Source organism: Heptranchias perlo, chromosome 2, assembly GCF_035084215.1.
Source record: "Heptranchias perlo isolate sHepPer1 chromosome 2, sHepPer1.hap1, whole genome shotgun sequence".
Taxonomy (NCBI): domain Eukaryota; kingdom Metazoa; phylum Chordata; class Chondrichthyes; order Hexanchiformes; family Hexanchidae; genus Heptranchias; species Heptranchias perlo.
In genome coordinates, this window is record NC_090326.1 from 116383396 (window position 1) to 116399084 (window position 15689).

Here is a 15689-nt window from a genome sequence, read left to right on the forward strand (position 1 = left end):
GGGGACTCGATAGGGTAGATGCTGAGAGGATGTTACCCCTCATGGGGGAATCTAAAACTAGGGGGCATAGTCTCAGAATAAGGGGTCGCCCGTTTAAGATGGAAATAAGGCAGAATTTCTTCTCCCAGAGGGTTGTGAAACTGTGGAATTCTTTACCCCAAAAAGCTGTGGAGGCTGAGTCATTGAATACATTCAAGGCTGAGTTAGACAATTTTTTGATCAGCAAGGGAGTCAAAAGCTATGGGGGAAAGTGGAGTTGAGGTAAAAATCAGATCAGCCATGATCTCATTAAAAGGCGGAGCAGACTAGAAGGGCCAAATGGCCTATTTCAGCTCTTATCTCTTCGGGTCTTATGGAAGGGAGCGGAGGCAAACCATTTGGCCATCTTAATTTGTCTATCCAGTTGTTTCTTAAATGATTCTAGGGTTTTTGCCTCTACTACTCTAGAAGTTTATTTCACAAGTTGATCAGTGTTTGAAGAAGAATTTCTATCCTTGTTTTCAAATACTTCCATGGCCTGTCCTCTCCCTCGCTGTCTAACCTGCTCCAGCCCTACAACCCTCCGAGATCTCTGCATTCCTCCAATTCTTGCCTTTTGTGCATCCCCAATTTTAATTGCTCCACTATTTGCGGCCAGGCCTCCGGTGCCTAGGCTCTAAGCTCTGGAATTCCCTCCCCAAACCTCTCTGCCTTTCTACCTTTCCTTTAAGATGCTCCTTAAAACCTACCTCTTTGATCAAGCTTTTGGTCACCTGTCCTAATATCTCGTATGTGGCTCGTTGTCAAATTTTGTTTGATAACGCTCCCGTGACGTACCTCGGAATGTTTTACTACATTAAAGGTGCTATATAAATGCAAGTTGCATTCAATCCTAAAATTACCTTTTTCTAGTTCGAACTTGTCTCCCCTCGTTCTACTCCCACTGTTTAATTTAAAGTAATATGCTGGGGTAACTAAAGTACCCTTTACAATTACATGTACCTCTCACTGTAAGATCACCTTCGATGCCTCCTTTTCAACTGAAAAGCCCCAGTCTATCCTCATAATTCAGACACTGGGAATCAGCATTGGCTCCAGTACTTGAATGTCTGTGACCAGAACTGGATGCAGTATTCAAGGTGCAGTCTGACTGGAGCATTATACAGTTTGATCATTATCTCCCCTGACTTGTTTCCTGCTGTTTTGGCTATGTAGTTCAACATCCCATTGGCTTTGTTGATTGTTGCTGTGCATTGGTTGTACATATTTATTGTTGAGACTATGAAGACTCCCATGTAACTTTCAGCTTCAATCTTAACTATTTGAACATCATTTATGGAGTCACTTATTTTTCCTTTCTACGTGCAGCCCTTTACACTTGTCCGCATTTGATTTGCCTTTGTTCTGTATATTTTGTCCAACTCATTCTGTAATTTTAAACCCGCCTCCTCTCATTCCACGCCCATTCCTACTTTGGCATAAACTGCAAATTTGACTATTTTGCAAGCTACACCACGTCATAGGGCTTACCACAATGCACTTGGGTTATCACATCCTCAGAGAAGTCAAGAAAGTTAGTCAGGCAGGATCTTCCCTTTCCGAATCCATGCTGACTGTTGTTAACTAGGTTAGAGTTAAGAGAAGAATCAGTCAATTGACAATTTTTTTCCATATTTTTCAAAAGTGTAAGAGATGTATTAGCAGAGTATCCCCAGGTATGGGAGCAGTTTTCAATCTTGCACTGACTTGGGTTTTATAGAAAGTTAAGAGTTGTTGAGAGGAGTAGTGTTTGTGGTGAAATAGAAAACTAATTTTTTTGGAGGCAGCTTAATGTAGGAGATAAAGTTTCATTTGAGATCAGAGGAATAGTAAGGACATGCATGATAATACATCTCTCTATCTATCTATCTCCATGATATGTGAAAAAATTTATATCTGCACACACTTTCTGTGTGCACCACTTAATTTTCTGTCACGTTTTTGTGTCAACTTTTCCATGATAAATTCATATGTCCACATTTATTATAGGTTTTGCTTATGTAAACTCACCAATAAGTTGTAAAATCAGGTTACTGGGTTCCAACAATTCTTTCAAAATGCTTTCTGAATTTTTTTTCAACTGCCATTTTTTCCTCAGTAACTGAAAATTCACATGTCTAAAATAAGGGTTTAAACTCAATAAAAATACATAATTTTTTTTATTTGTTCATGGGGTGTGGGTGTCGCTAGCAAGGCCAGCATTTATTGCCCTTGAGAAGGTGGTGCTGAGCCGCCTTCTTGAACTGTGTGGTGAAGATTCTCCCATAGTGCTGTTAGGTCGGGAGTTCCAGGATTTTGACCCAGCGACGATGAAGGAACGGCGATATATTTCCAAGTGGGGATGGTGTGTGACTTGGGAAACGTGCAGGTGGTGTTGTTCCCATGTGCCTGCTGTCCTTGTTCTTCCAGGTGGTAGAGGTCGTGGGTTTGGGAGGTGCTGTCGAAGAAGCCTTGGCGAGTTGTTGCAGTGCATCCTGTGGATGGTACACACTGCACCCATGGTGCGCTGGTGGTGAAGGGAGAGGATGTTTAGGGTGGTGGATGGGGTGCTAATCAAGCGGGCTGCTTTGTTCTGGATGGTGTCGAGCTTCTTGAGTGTTGTTGGAGCTGCACGTATCCAGGCAAGTGGTGAGTATTCCATCACACTCCTGACTTGTGCCTTGTAAATGGTGGAAAGGCTTTGGGGAGTCAGGAGGTGAGTCACTCGCCGCAGAATACCCAGCCTCTGACCTGCTCTTGTAGCCACAGTATTTATGTGGCTGGTCCAGTTAAGTTTCTGGTCAATGGTGAACCCCAGGATGTTGATGGTGGGGGATTCGGCGATAGTAATGCCGTTGAATGTCAAGGGGAGGTGTTTAGACTCTCTCTTGTTGGAGATGGTCATTGCCTGGCACTTGTATGGCGCGAATGTTACTTGCCACTTATGAGCCCAAGCCTGGATGTTGTCCAGGTCTTGCTGCATGCTGACACGGAGTGCTTCATTATCTGAGGGGTTGCGAATGGAACTGAACACTGTGCAATCATCAGCGAACATCCCCATTTTTGACCTTAATACGGAGGGAAGGTCATTGATGAAGCAGCTGAAGATGGTTGGGCCTAGGACACTGCCCTGAGGAACTCCGGCAACAGTGTCCTGGGGCTGAGATGATTGGCCTCCAACAACCACTACCATCTTCCTTTGCGCTTGGTATGACTCCAACCACTGGAGAGTTTTCCTCCTGATTCCCATTGACTTCAATTTTACCAGGGCTCTTTGGTGCCACACTCGGTCAAATGCAGCCTTGATGTCAAGGGGAATCACCCTCATCTCACCTAATTCATGATAACATGATTAAATTGATCGATTTAATTGGTTTCTGTGTCTTTTAATGCTTTCATTAAAGTTTTCAGTCAAAGGCCTCCGCCTCTCCCTGGGCTTGGAGTTGATTTTTCTGCCCAGATATGTGACTGAGAACTGAATTTGGATTATGGAATCTGAGCATATGCAGTGTGCCTAATTTCCCAGAATGCATCAATACCGGTCAGCTTCTTTCATCTCCACTGCCAGTTAGGCTGCTATGAAATAGTGCGGTGGACTCAGCATGCTTGGTGTAATCACAGGAATAGGAAAAATCATGAATATTTTGGTTTTGAAATTTTTTTTTATTCGTTCATGGGATGTGGGCGTCACTGGCGAGGCCGGCATTTATTGCCCATCCGTAATTGCCCTTGAGAAGGTGGTGGTGAGCCGCCTTCTTGAACCGCTGCAGTCCCTGTGGTGAAGGTTCTCCCACAGTGCTGTTAGGAAGGGAGTTCCAGGATTTTGACCCAGCGACGATGAAGGAACGGCGATATATTTCCAAGTCGGGATGGTGTGTGACTTGGAGGGGAACGTGCAGGTGTTGTTCCCATGTACCTGCTGCTCTTGTCCTTCTAGGTGGTAGTTTGAAATGTAGAATATTGCTGTTGTAAATAAACCTCTATTTTGAATTCACTGTCTCAAATGATTTCAGCCCTAATCCCTCAATACTTGGCTGTCCTCTATCAGACCGATGAATAACTGGGCAATTAAAATCTACCCTTATACATACATTACCTAATTCTGTAACCCTTCTAATTTATGCAGAAAGTACGTTGTCCTGGTTAGTTCTCTGACCTGAAGCCCATATAACAGGTACCAGTGATCAGTTTAGGACCAACGACTTGATCCAGCCACACTCAAATTGCTTCAGCTTCTGCGTGCAGACCAATATAATTTCTCAATAAAAATTAAAATCCTCCTTAACAAATAGAGCTAGCCCTCGTGTCCTATCCCATCCCTTTGGTATCCCTTATAACTGAAATTCATGTCTGTTATTTATCATGTTTCAGAGACACTGATAATGTCTAATTCTTCCATAGCTATATAAGACTGCAACTCTATCATTTAATTCTAGTTATAAATGACTGTAACATTTTATTTCTAATGCTCCTAGAATTATATAAAAACAATAGGTTTGTTTACTTGTTGCTTGTGAACCCCCCTCACCTTTATAACCTGTGGTTTAATCCAGCTGAGACCTTGTAATTAGCAACAGCTTTATTCTGACTTTAAAGTGGTGACTGAATTATGTCAGCGTACCATGGTTCAATTATTCCTTGCCCTCTAACCCTGCTTTATCTGAAGACGACACTTGTTCTTGACTGCCTGTATGCAATGCGACAGGAGATCGACTGATAATATATCAAGTCTTGTGTATGGTGCGCACTTCCTGTTCATATCTTTACTTTCTATATGTTAACCCTTTATAAGATAAAAAGGAGTACATCAATATCTTACAATACCAAAACTATATTTGCCTGTCAAGCTGTAGTTTCAGGCCTAAATTAGAAACAGAAAATGCTGGACATACTCAGCAAGTCAGGCAGTATCTGTGGAGAAAGAAACAAGAGTTAACGTTTCAGGTTGATGACCCTTTGTCAGAATGAGTTCTGATATAGGGTCATCGACCTGAGACGTTAACTCTGTTTCTATCTCCACAAATGCTGCCTGATGTGCTGAGTATTTCCAGCATTTTCTGCTTTTATTTCAATTTCCAGCATCCGCAGTATTTTGCTTTTGATGTAGTTTCAGGCCTCCTGCCACCAGGTGGTGTTTTGGCAACTCCTCATTCCCGTCGCCCAGTTTCCCTATTTCTTGTCTGCTGCTCCTCTGTCACCAGCCCTGAAACTTCTTTCCCTGCTACCCCATTCATATCCGCGCTCTCTGGCCTGTTGCAAGGGTACGGTAGCATAGCGGTTATGTTATTGCACTAATAATCCAGAGACCTTGGACTAATAATCTGGAGTCATGAGTTCAAATCCTGCCACAGCAGCTGGGGAATTTAAATTCAATTAATTAAATAAGAAAGTCTGGAATAAAAAGACTAGTATTAATAATGGTGGCCATGAAACTATTGGATTATCATAAAAACTCATCTGGTTCACTAATGCCCTTTAGAGAAGGAAATCTGCCATCCTTACCTGGTCTGGCCTTTTTTCCCTAGAGAGTAGGAGGTTTAGGGGTGATCTTATAGAAGTCTATAAAATAATGAGGGGCAGAGATAAGGTAGATAGTCAAAATCTTTTCCCAAAGGTAGGGGAGTCTATAATGAGGGGGCATAGATTTAAGGTGAGAGGGGAGAGATACAAAAGGGTCCAGAGGGGCAATTTTTTCACTCAAAGGGTGGTGAGTGTCTGGAACGAGCTGCCAGAGGCAGTAGTAGAGGCGGGTACAATTTTGTCTTTTAAAAAGCATTTGGACAGTTACATGGGTAAGATGGGTATAGAGGGATATGGGCCAAGTGCAGGCGATTGGGACTAGCTTAGTGGTATAAACTGGGCGACATGGACATGTTGGGCCGAAGGGCCTGTTTCCATGTTGTAAACTTCTATGATTCTATATGTGACTCCAGACCTACAGCAATGTAGTTGATTCTTAATTGTCCTCTGAAATGGCCTAGCATGTAGCTCACCACCACCTTCTCAGGGGCAATTAGGGATGGGTAACAAATGCTGGCCTTGCCAGTAATGCCCATGTCCTATGAATGAATTTTTAAAAACTGTGCCTATTCTAGCCCCGATCTTTGGCCTCACACTGGGCTCGAAAACCCATTTTTGCCCTTAATTGGAAGCTGTCTTTTGAAGTGTGGGGGCGAGATTCCTTAGAGGTCTTTCCCAAAATGTTGGGGGATGTCCCTATTATTTAACGCGTTTTCCAATTTAAATAATGCAGTTTCTGCAAAATCATGCAAAAGCCATTTAGGGAATCCTGCTCCCACAGTTTCGAAACCAGTTTCCAGTTAGAGGCAGTAATGAGCTTTTGAACTCAAGGGAAGGATTCCCTTAAATGTCTCCCCACAAAGTTGGGGAAGCTCCTGTTATTTAAACTACAAAAAATTTAAATGACACTGGCTTCCCCAAATCTGTGGTCGGGAGGGGAATTGAAGGCTTCCATGCTCTCCTTCTGCCTTGACCAGCCATAGCCTCCCTTGACGTGCCCTTTTCCTCTCCTTCCTTCCATCTCCTACTCTGAACACTGTAGGAACATAGGAACAGGAGTAGGCCATTCAGCCCCTCAAACCCGCTCCGCCATTTGATAAGATCATGGCTGATCTGTGATCTAACTCCATATACCTGCCTTTGGCTCATATCCCTTAATACCTTTGGTTGCCAAAAAGCTATCTATCTCAGATTTAAAATTAGCAATTGAGCTAGCATCAATTGCCATTTGCGGAAGAGAGTTCCAAACTTCTACAACCCTTTGTGTGTAGAAGTGTTTTCTAATCTCACTCCTGAAAGGTCTGGCTCTAATTTTTAGACTGTGCCCCCTACTCCTAGAATCCCCAACCAGTGGGAATAGTTTCTCTCTATTGACCCGATCTGTTCCCCTTAATATCTTATCAACATCAATCAGATCACCCCTTAACTTTCAAAACTCTCGAGAATACAACCCCAATTTGTGTAACCTCTCCTCGTAACTTAACCCTTGAAGTCCAGGTATCATTCTAGTAAACCGACGCTGCAATATGTTCTTCTGAAGGTGCGGTGCCCAGTACTGCTCACAGTACTCCAGGTGCGGTCTAATCAGGGTTTTGTACAGCTGCAGCATAATTTCTGCCCCCTTGTACTCTCGTCCTCGAGATATAAAGGCCAGCATTCCATTAGCCTTATTGATTATTTTCTGCACCTGTTGATGACACTTCAATGATCTATGTACCTGAACCCCTAAGTCCCTTTGGACATCCACTGTTTTTAACTTTTTCCCATTTAGAAAGTACCCTGTTCTATCCTTTTTTGGTCCAAAGTGGATGACCTTACATTTGCCTACATTGAATTCCATTTGCCACAGTTTTGCCCATTCACCTAATCTATCAATATCCCTTTATAATTTTATGTTTTCATCTACACTGCTTACAACGCCACCAATCTTTGTGACATTGGCAAACTTAGATATGAGACTTTCTATGCCTTCATCTAAGTTGTTAATAAATATTGTGAATAATTGAGGCCCCAAGACAGACCCCTGCGGGACTCCACTAGTCACATCCTGCCAATGTGAGTACCTACCCATTATCCCTACTCCCTGTCGCCTTTCGCTCAGCCAACTTCCTAACCAAGTCCGTACTTTTCCCTCGATTCTATCTTAGCTAACAGTCTCTTCTGTGGGACTTTATCAAATGCCTTCTGGAAGTCCATATAAATAACATCCATTGACATTCCCCTGTCCACTACTTTAGTCACCTCTTCAAAAAATTCAATCAGGCTTGTCAGGCATGACCTACCTTTCACAAATCCATGCTGGCTCTCTCTGATTAACTGAAAATTTTCAAGGTGTTCAGTCACCCTATCCTTAATTATAGACTCCAGCATTTTCCCCACAACAGATGTTAGGCTAACTGGTCTATAATTCCCTGGTTTTCCTCTCTCTCCTTTCTTGAAAAGCGTAGTGACATGTGCAATTTTCCAATCCAGAGGGACGGTTCCTGAATCTAGAGAACTTTGAAAGATTATATTTCGGGCATCTGTAATGTGCTCACCTACTTCCTTTAAAACCCTGGGATGGAAACCATCTGGTCCTGGGGATTTGTCACTCTTTCGTGCTATTATTTTTTTTTTTATTCGTTCACGGGATGTGGGCGTCGCTGGCAAGGCCGGCATTTATTGCCCATCCCTAATTGCCCTCGAGAAGGTGGTGGTGAACCGCCTTCTTGAACCGCTGCAGTCCGTGTGGTGACGGTTCTCCCACAGTGCTGTTAGGAAGGGAGTTCCAGGATTTTGACCCAGCGACAATGAAGGAACGGCGATATATTTCCAAGTCGGGATGGTGTGTGACTTGGAGGGGAACGTGCAGGTGGTGTTGTTCCCATGCGCCTGCTGCCCTTGTCCTTCTAGGTGGTAGAGGTCGCGGGTTTGGGAGGTGCTGTCGAAGAAGCCTTGGCGAGTTGCTGCAGTGCATCCTGTGGATGGTGCACACTGCAGCCACAGTGCGTCGGTGGTGAAGGGAGTGAATGTTTGGGGTGGTGGATGGGGTGCCAATCAAGCGGGCTGCTTTATCTTGGATGGTGTCGAGCTTCTTGAGTGTTGTTGGAGCTGCACTCATCCAAGCAAGTGGAGAGTATTCCATCACACTCCTGACTTGTGCCTTGTAGATGGTGGAAAGGCTTTGGGGAGTCAGGAGGTGAGTCACTCGCCGCAGAATACCCAGCCTCTGACCTGCTCTCGTAGCCACGGTATTTATATGGCTGGTCCAGTTAAGTTTCTGGTCAATGGTGACCCCCAGGATGTTGATGGTGGGGGATTCGGCAATGGTAATGCCGTTGAATGTCAAGGGGAGGTGGTTAGACTCTCTCTTGTTGGAGATGGTCATTGCCTGGCACTTATCTGGCACGAATGTTACTTGCCACTTATGAGCCCAAGCCTGCATGTTGTCCAGGTCTTGCTGCATGCAGGCTCGGACTGCTTCATTATCTGAGGGGTTGCGAATGGAACTGAACACTGTGCAGTCATCAGCGAACATCCCCATTTCTGACCTTATGATGGAGGGAAGGTCATTGATGAAGCAGCTGAAGATGGTTGGGCCTAGGACACTGCCCTGAGGAACTCCTGCAGCAATGCCCTGGGGCTGAGATGATTGGCCTCCAACAACCACTACCATCTTCCTTTGTGCTAGGTATGACTCCAGCCACTGGAGAGTTTTCCCCCTGATTCCCATTGACTTCAATTTTACTAGGGCTCCTTGGTGCCACACTCGGTCAAATGCTGCCTTGATGTCAAGGGCAGTCACTCTCACCTCACCTCTGGAATTCAGCTCTTTTGTCCATGTTTGGACCAAGGCTGTAATGAGGTCTGGAGCAGAGTGGTCCTGGCGGAACCCAAACTGAGCATCGGTGAGCAGGTTATTGGTGAGTAAGTGCTGCTTGATAGCACTGTCGACGACACCTTCCATCACTTTGCTGATGATTGAGAGTAGACTGATGGGGCGGTAATTGGCCGGATTGGATTTGTCCTGCTTTTTGTGGACAGGACATACCTGGGCAATTTTCCACATTGTCGGGTGGATGCCAGTGTTGTAGCTGTACTGGAACAGCTTGGCTAGAGGCGCAGCTGGTTCTGGAGCACAAGTCTTCAGCACTAGAGCTGGGATGTTGTCGGGGCCCATAGCCTTTGCTGTATCCAGTGCACTCAGCCGTTTCTTGATATCACGTGGAGTGAATCGAATTGGCCGAAGACTGGCTTCCGTGATGGTGGGGATATCGGGAGGAGGCTGAGATGGATTATCCACTCGGCACTTCTGGCTGAAGATGGTTGCAAACGCTTCAGCCTTGTCTTTTGCACTCACGTGCTGGACTCCGCCATCATTGAGAATGGGGATGTTTGCAGATCCTCCTCCTCCCGTTAGTTGTTTAATTGTCCACCACCATTCACGACTGGATGTGGCAGGACTGCAGAGCTTTGATCTGATCCGTTGGTTGTGGAATCGCTTAGCTCTGTCTATAACATGTTGCTTCCGCTGTTTAGCATGCATGTAGTCCTGAGTTGTAGCTTCACCAGGTTGGCACCTCATTTTTAGGTACGCCTGGTGCTGCTCCTGGCATGCTCTTCTACACTCCTCATTGAACCAGGGTTGATCCCCTGGCTTGTTGGTAATGGTAGAGTGAGGAATATGCCGGGCCATGAGGTTACAGATTGTGCTGGAATACAATTCTGCTGCTGCTGATGGCCCACAGCGCCTCATGGATGCCCAGTTTTGAGCTGCTAGATCTGTTCTGAATCTATCCCATTTAGCACGGTGGTAGTGCCACACAACACGTTGGATGGTGTCCTCAGTGCGAAGACGGGATTTCATCTCCACGAGGACTGTGCGGTGGTCACTCCTACCAATACTGTCATGGACAGATGCATTTGCGACAGGTAGATTGGTGAGGACGAGGTCAAGTAAGTTTTTCCCTCGTGTTGGTTCGCTCACCACCTGCCGCAGGCCCAGTCTAGCAGCTATGTCCTTCAGGACTCGGCCAGCTCGGTCAGTAGTGGTGCTACCGAGCCACTCTTGGTGATGGACATTGAAGTCCCCCACCCAGAGTACATTCTGTGCCCTTGCTACCCTCAGTGCTTCCTCCAAGTGGTGTTCAACATGGAGGAGGACTGATTCATCAGCTGAGGGAGGACGGTAGGTGGTAATCAGCAGGAGGTTTCCTTGCCCATGTTTGACCTGATGCCATGAGATTTCATGGGGTCCAGAGTCAATGTTGAGGACTCCCAGGGCCACTCCCTCCTGACTGTATATCACTGTACCGCCACCTCTGGTGGGTCTGTCCTGCCGGTGGGACAGGACATACCCAGGGATGGTGATGGAAGAGTCTGGGACGTTGGCTGAAAGATATGATTCTGTGAGTATGGCTATGTCAGGCTGTTGCTTGACTAGTCTGTGGGACAGCTCTCCCAATTTTGGCACAAGTCCCCAGATGTTAGTAAGGAGGACCTTGCAGGGTCGACTGGGCTTGGTGTTTTGCCGTTGTCGTGTCCGGTGCCTAGTGGTCCGATGCCGGGTGGTACGTCCGGTTTTATTCTTATTATTTTCTTCATTACTGTTTTATTTATGTTAATTTTATTGAGTCCTTGTCCCCGATTCAATATTAGTTTTCTTGGGATTTCCAGCATGCTATCCTCTTTTTCTACTGTAAATACTGACGCAAAGTAATTGTTTAACATGTCCGCCATTTCCCCATTGTCAATGACAATATCCCCACTTTCAGTTTTTAAGGGGCCAACACTGCTCCTGACCATCTCTTTTTCCTAATATAACTATAAAAGTTCTTTGTATTGGTTTTGATATCCCTTTCAAGTTTCTTTTCATACTCTCTTTTTGTAGCTCTTACTATCTGTTTTGTGACCCTTTGTTGATCTTTGTATCTTTCCCATTTGCCAGGATCTGTGCCATATTTTGCCTTTTTGTATGCCCTTTCCTTATGTCTTATACTGTCCCTTACCTCTTTAGTTGTCCATGGCTGTTTTTTTTGGCAAGTAAAGTTCTTGCCCCTCAGGGGTATAAACTGGTTCTGTATCTCGTTAAATGTTTCTTTAAACATTTCCCACTAATCATCAGTCGTTTTACCCATTAACAGATTTGCCCAGTTTACTGTGGACAGTCTCTGTTTCATCCCATTGAAATCGGCCTTACCCAACTCTAGAATCTTAGCAGTTGATTCACTTTTTTCCCTTTCAAACACTACCTTGAACTCGAACATGTTATGATCGCTATTGGATAGATGTTCACGCACAGTTCTCCAACAAGAGAGAATCTAACCACCTCCCCTTGACATTCAACAGCATTACCATCGCCGAATCCCCCACCATCAACATCCTGGGGGTCACCATTGACTTAACTGGACCAGCCACATAAATACTGTGGCTACAAGAGCAGGTCAGAGGCTAGGTATTCTGTGGCGAGTGACTCACCTCTTGACTCCACAAAACCTTTCCACCATCTACAAGGCACATGTCAGGAGTGTGATGGAATACTCTCCACTTGCCTGGATGAGTGCAGCTCCAACAACACTCAAGAAGCTCGACAGTATCCAGGACAAAGCAGCCCGCTTGATTGGCACCCCATCTACCACCCTAAACATTCACTCCCTTCACCACCAGCGCACAGTGGCTGCAGTGTGTACCATCCACAGGATGCACTGCAGCAACTCGCCAAGGCTTCTTCGACAGCACCTCCCACCCGCGACCTCTATCACCTAGAAGGACAAGGGCAGCAGGCACATGGGAACAACACCACCTGCACGTTCCCCTCCAAGTCACACACCATCATGACTTGGAAATATATCGCCGTTCCTTCATCGTCGCAGGGTCAAAATCCTGGAACTCCCTTCCTAACAGTACTGTGGGAGAACCTTCACCACACGGACTGCAGCGGTTCAAGAAGGCGGCTCACCACCACCTTCTCAAGGGCAATTAGGGATGGGCAATAAATGCCGGCCTCGCCAGCGATGCCCACATCCCATGAACGAATAAAAAAAAAAGTTAAACTGTTAACTAAATCTGGTTCATTACTCATTACTAAATCTAGTATGGCTTGCCCCCTTGTTGCCTCTAGGACATACTGCTGTAGAAAACTATCCCGGACGCACGCAAAAAATTCACTACCTTTCTGACAGTTGCTAGTCTGCTTTTCCCAATCTATGTGAAGGTTAAAGTCTCCCATTAAGACCACCATGCCTTCGTTACACGCTTGTCTAATCTCTGCATTTGTACAATCTACCACTTCAGAGCTGCTACCAGGGGTCCTATACACAACTCCCACTATAGTCTTAAGATCCTTTCCTATCTCTCAATTCAACCCATAAGGTCTCTGTTGGCTGCTTACCTCTCGTTATATCCTCCTTTATTATTAAAGTGATTTCATCTCTAATCACTAAGGCTACTCCTCCCCCTCTTCCATTTTCCCTAGCTCTCCTGTAGACCTTATAACCTGGTATATTTAGTTCCCAATCCTGACCATTCTGCAGCCATGCCTTAGTAATAGCTATCATGTCATACCCTCCAATTTGAATTTGTGCCTGTCGTTCATTTAATTTATTGCTTATACTCCGTGCGTTTGTATATAGAACTCTTAGTTGGGTCACACACCCTAGCCTGTCCTTCAGCTTTGATGCTGGGTTAATCGCTTGACACCTTCTAGTTTTCACTTTATCTGTCGTGCCTAAAGTACACTTTCTTTCTGCTGCTCTACGCTTTTCCCTTTCACTTGTACATGAACAACTATTTGTATTGTAAATTTCCCCTGGGTCCTCCCCTCTCTTGCTGCTTTCAACTTTACTCTCCTGACTCCCCACTCAGGTTCCCATCCCCCTGCCACTCTAGTTTAAACCCTCCTCAACAGCAGTAGCAAACTCCGCTGCGAGGATATCAGTCCCGGATCTGTTGAGGTGCAACCCGTCCGGCTTGTGCAGGTCCCACCTTCCCCAGAATCGGTCCCAATTCCTCAGGAATCTAAATCCCTCCCTCCTGCACCAATCCTCCAGCCACACGTTCATCTGGTCTATTCTCCTATTCCTATACTCACTAGCACGTGCACTGGGAGTAATCCTGAGATTACTACCCTTGAGGTCCTGCTTTTTAACTTATTTCCTAACTCCTTATATTCTGCTTGCAGGACCTCATCCCTCTTTTTACCTATGTCGTTGGTACTGATATGTACCACGAACTCTGGCTGTTCACCCTCCCCCTTCACAATGTCTTGCAGCCGCTCAGTGACATCCATGACCCTGGCACCAGGGAGGCAGCATACCATCCTGGAATCATGTTTGCGGCCGCAGAAACGCCTGTCTGCTCCTCTAACTGTAGAATCCCCTATCACAATTGCTCTCTTGACCTTTCTCCTCCTCCGGCCATTCCTTCCTGCCCTTTGCCCTATTCCACCCCAAAAATCCGTTCCTTCCCACATCTCATCCTTTCCTTCTCCTTGTTACCACTTCCCACCTCAAATTCCTTCTTGCCCAGTGGGTTAGGTTAAAATTACCCAGGAAGAAACTGTCTTTGTCAAATTGAAAGGAACAAGATTTCTTCAGGGGCATGAAACAAATTTAGATGTAGTGATTCAGCCCCTGTACTGGAAGACGAGTGAGAGTTGTGCGTGCTGAGAACACTTAAACTGAAGGGTTTTTTTTAGATTAATACCTATCTTTTTGCTTTTGTGTTTTTGGATGACATAATAACAATAGCATGCTGAAGGCAACTATAACCAGGACTGGTGTCCCACAAATTTAACTTTGGTGGTTCCCAAGAGAAGACTTGTGGTAAGTATGCTAGGATACTAATAGATAAATCAGAATAGCAAGTACTCCAGCAACCTTGGTTCACCAACTGAGGGTTAACTCTGCAATTAGCATTGATTGAAGTCATAAACCTCCCTCCCTTAAGAAAAGTGATTTATTCAGGGATTCTCTGTGCATCTCAAGTGACTAAGAACATTCATACAAATCCTAAATATATTTGATTGGATGAAAATCAGAAGACAAAACATTCTACTATTTAATACATTGATTGGACAATTCACATTATAATTCCAGACATAACCTAAGGATATCATTTGGTGCTCTGTTCATTGCTTATGTCAACTAAGGTGGTGGGGCAGTGCACTAGGGACACTACTCTTGGCCTCAGAGCCCCTGGGTTAGGGAAGGAAAAATTAGTCCAGGTCCCACTGCTATTGCTATCCAGCAATCCTTGGAAGTGCATGCGTGTGGATATCAAGTGAGGACAGGATTGGACTTTGCTGTGATGTCTTTAATGGTGAAATAGCTATCAAGACTCATTTATGAATAATGGACAGTTAGATAGGGTACTGGAGGACAACTAGTGCTGATGGAGCCATATCCCAGCAAGAAATCAATCAAATGAAGGCGAGGGGAGAAAATTTGTGGAGAAAGTTTGCAAGAGAAAAAAATAAATTTGCCTCGAGATGTCACGTACAGCTGTAATACCACTGAAAAGCCTGCAGGTGGCACTGTGACCCTGCAGAAGTTACTGTTCTCAGCAGGGTCACCAGCAGTGAATTAGTGTTACTCCATCCTTACCATAAGCAATTGCATCCTTGTTATAATTTATTTTGCATGTTGGTTATTTTAATAGTAACATTTGCAGTTTGAAAAATTGAAAATACTTCGAGGCATAGGATTGCCTGGTCGTTATGGAAAAACATTTTTAAAATTATTTGTTCATGGGATGTGGGCGTCGTTGGCAAGGCCAGCATTTTTATTGCCCATCCCTAATTGCCCTTGAGAAGATGGTGATGAGCCGCCTTCTTGAACTGCTGCAGTCCGTGTGGTGAAGGTTCTCTCATGTGCTGCTAGGTAGGGAGTTCCAGGATTTTGACCCAGCGACGATGAAGGAACGGCGATATATTTCCAAGTCGGGATGGTGTGTGACTTGGAGGGGAATATGCAGGTGGTGTTGTTCCCATGTGCCTGCTGCCCTTGTCCTTCTAGGTGGTAGAGGTCGTGGGTTTGGGAGGTGCTGTCGAAGAAGCCTTAGCGAGTTGCTGCAGTGCATCCTATGGATGGTACACCCTGCAGCCATGATGCGCCGGTGGTGGAGAGAGTGAATGTTTAGGGTGTGGATGGGGTGCCAATCAAGTTTTGTCCTGGATGGTGTCGAGCTTCTTGAGT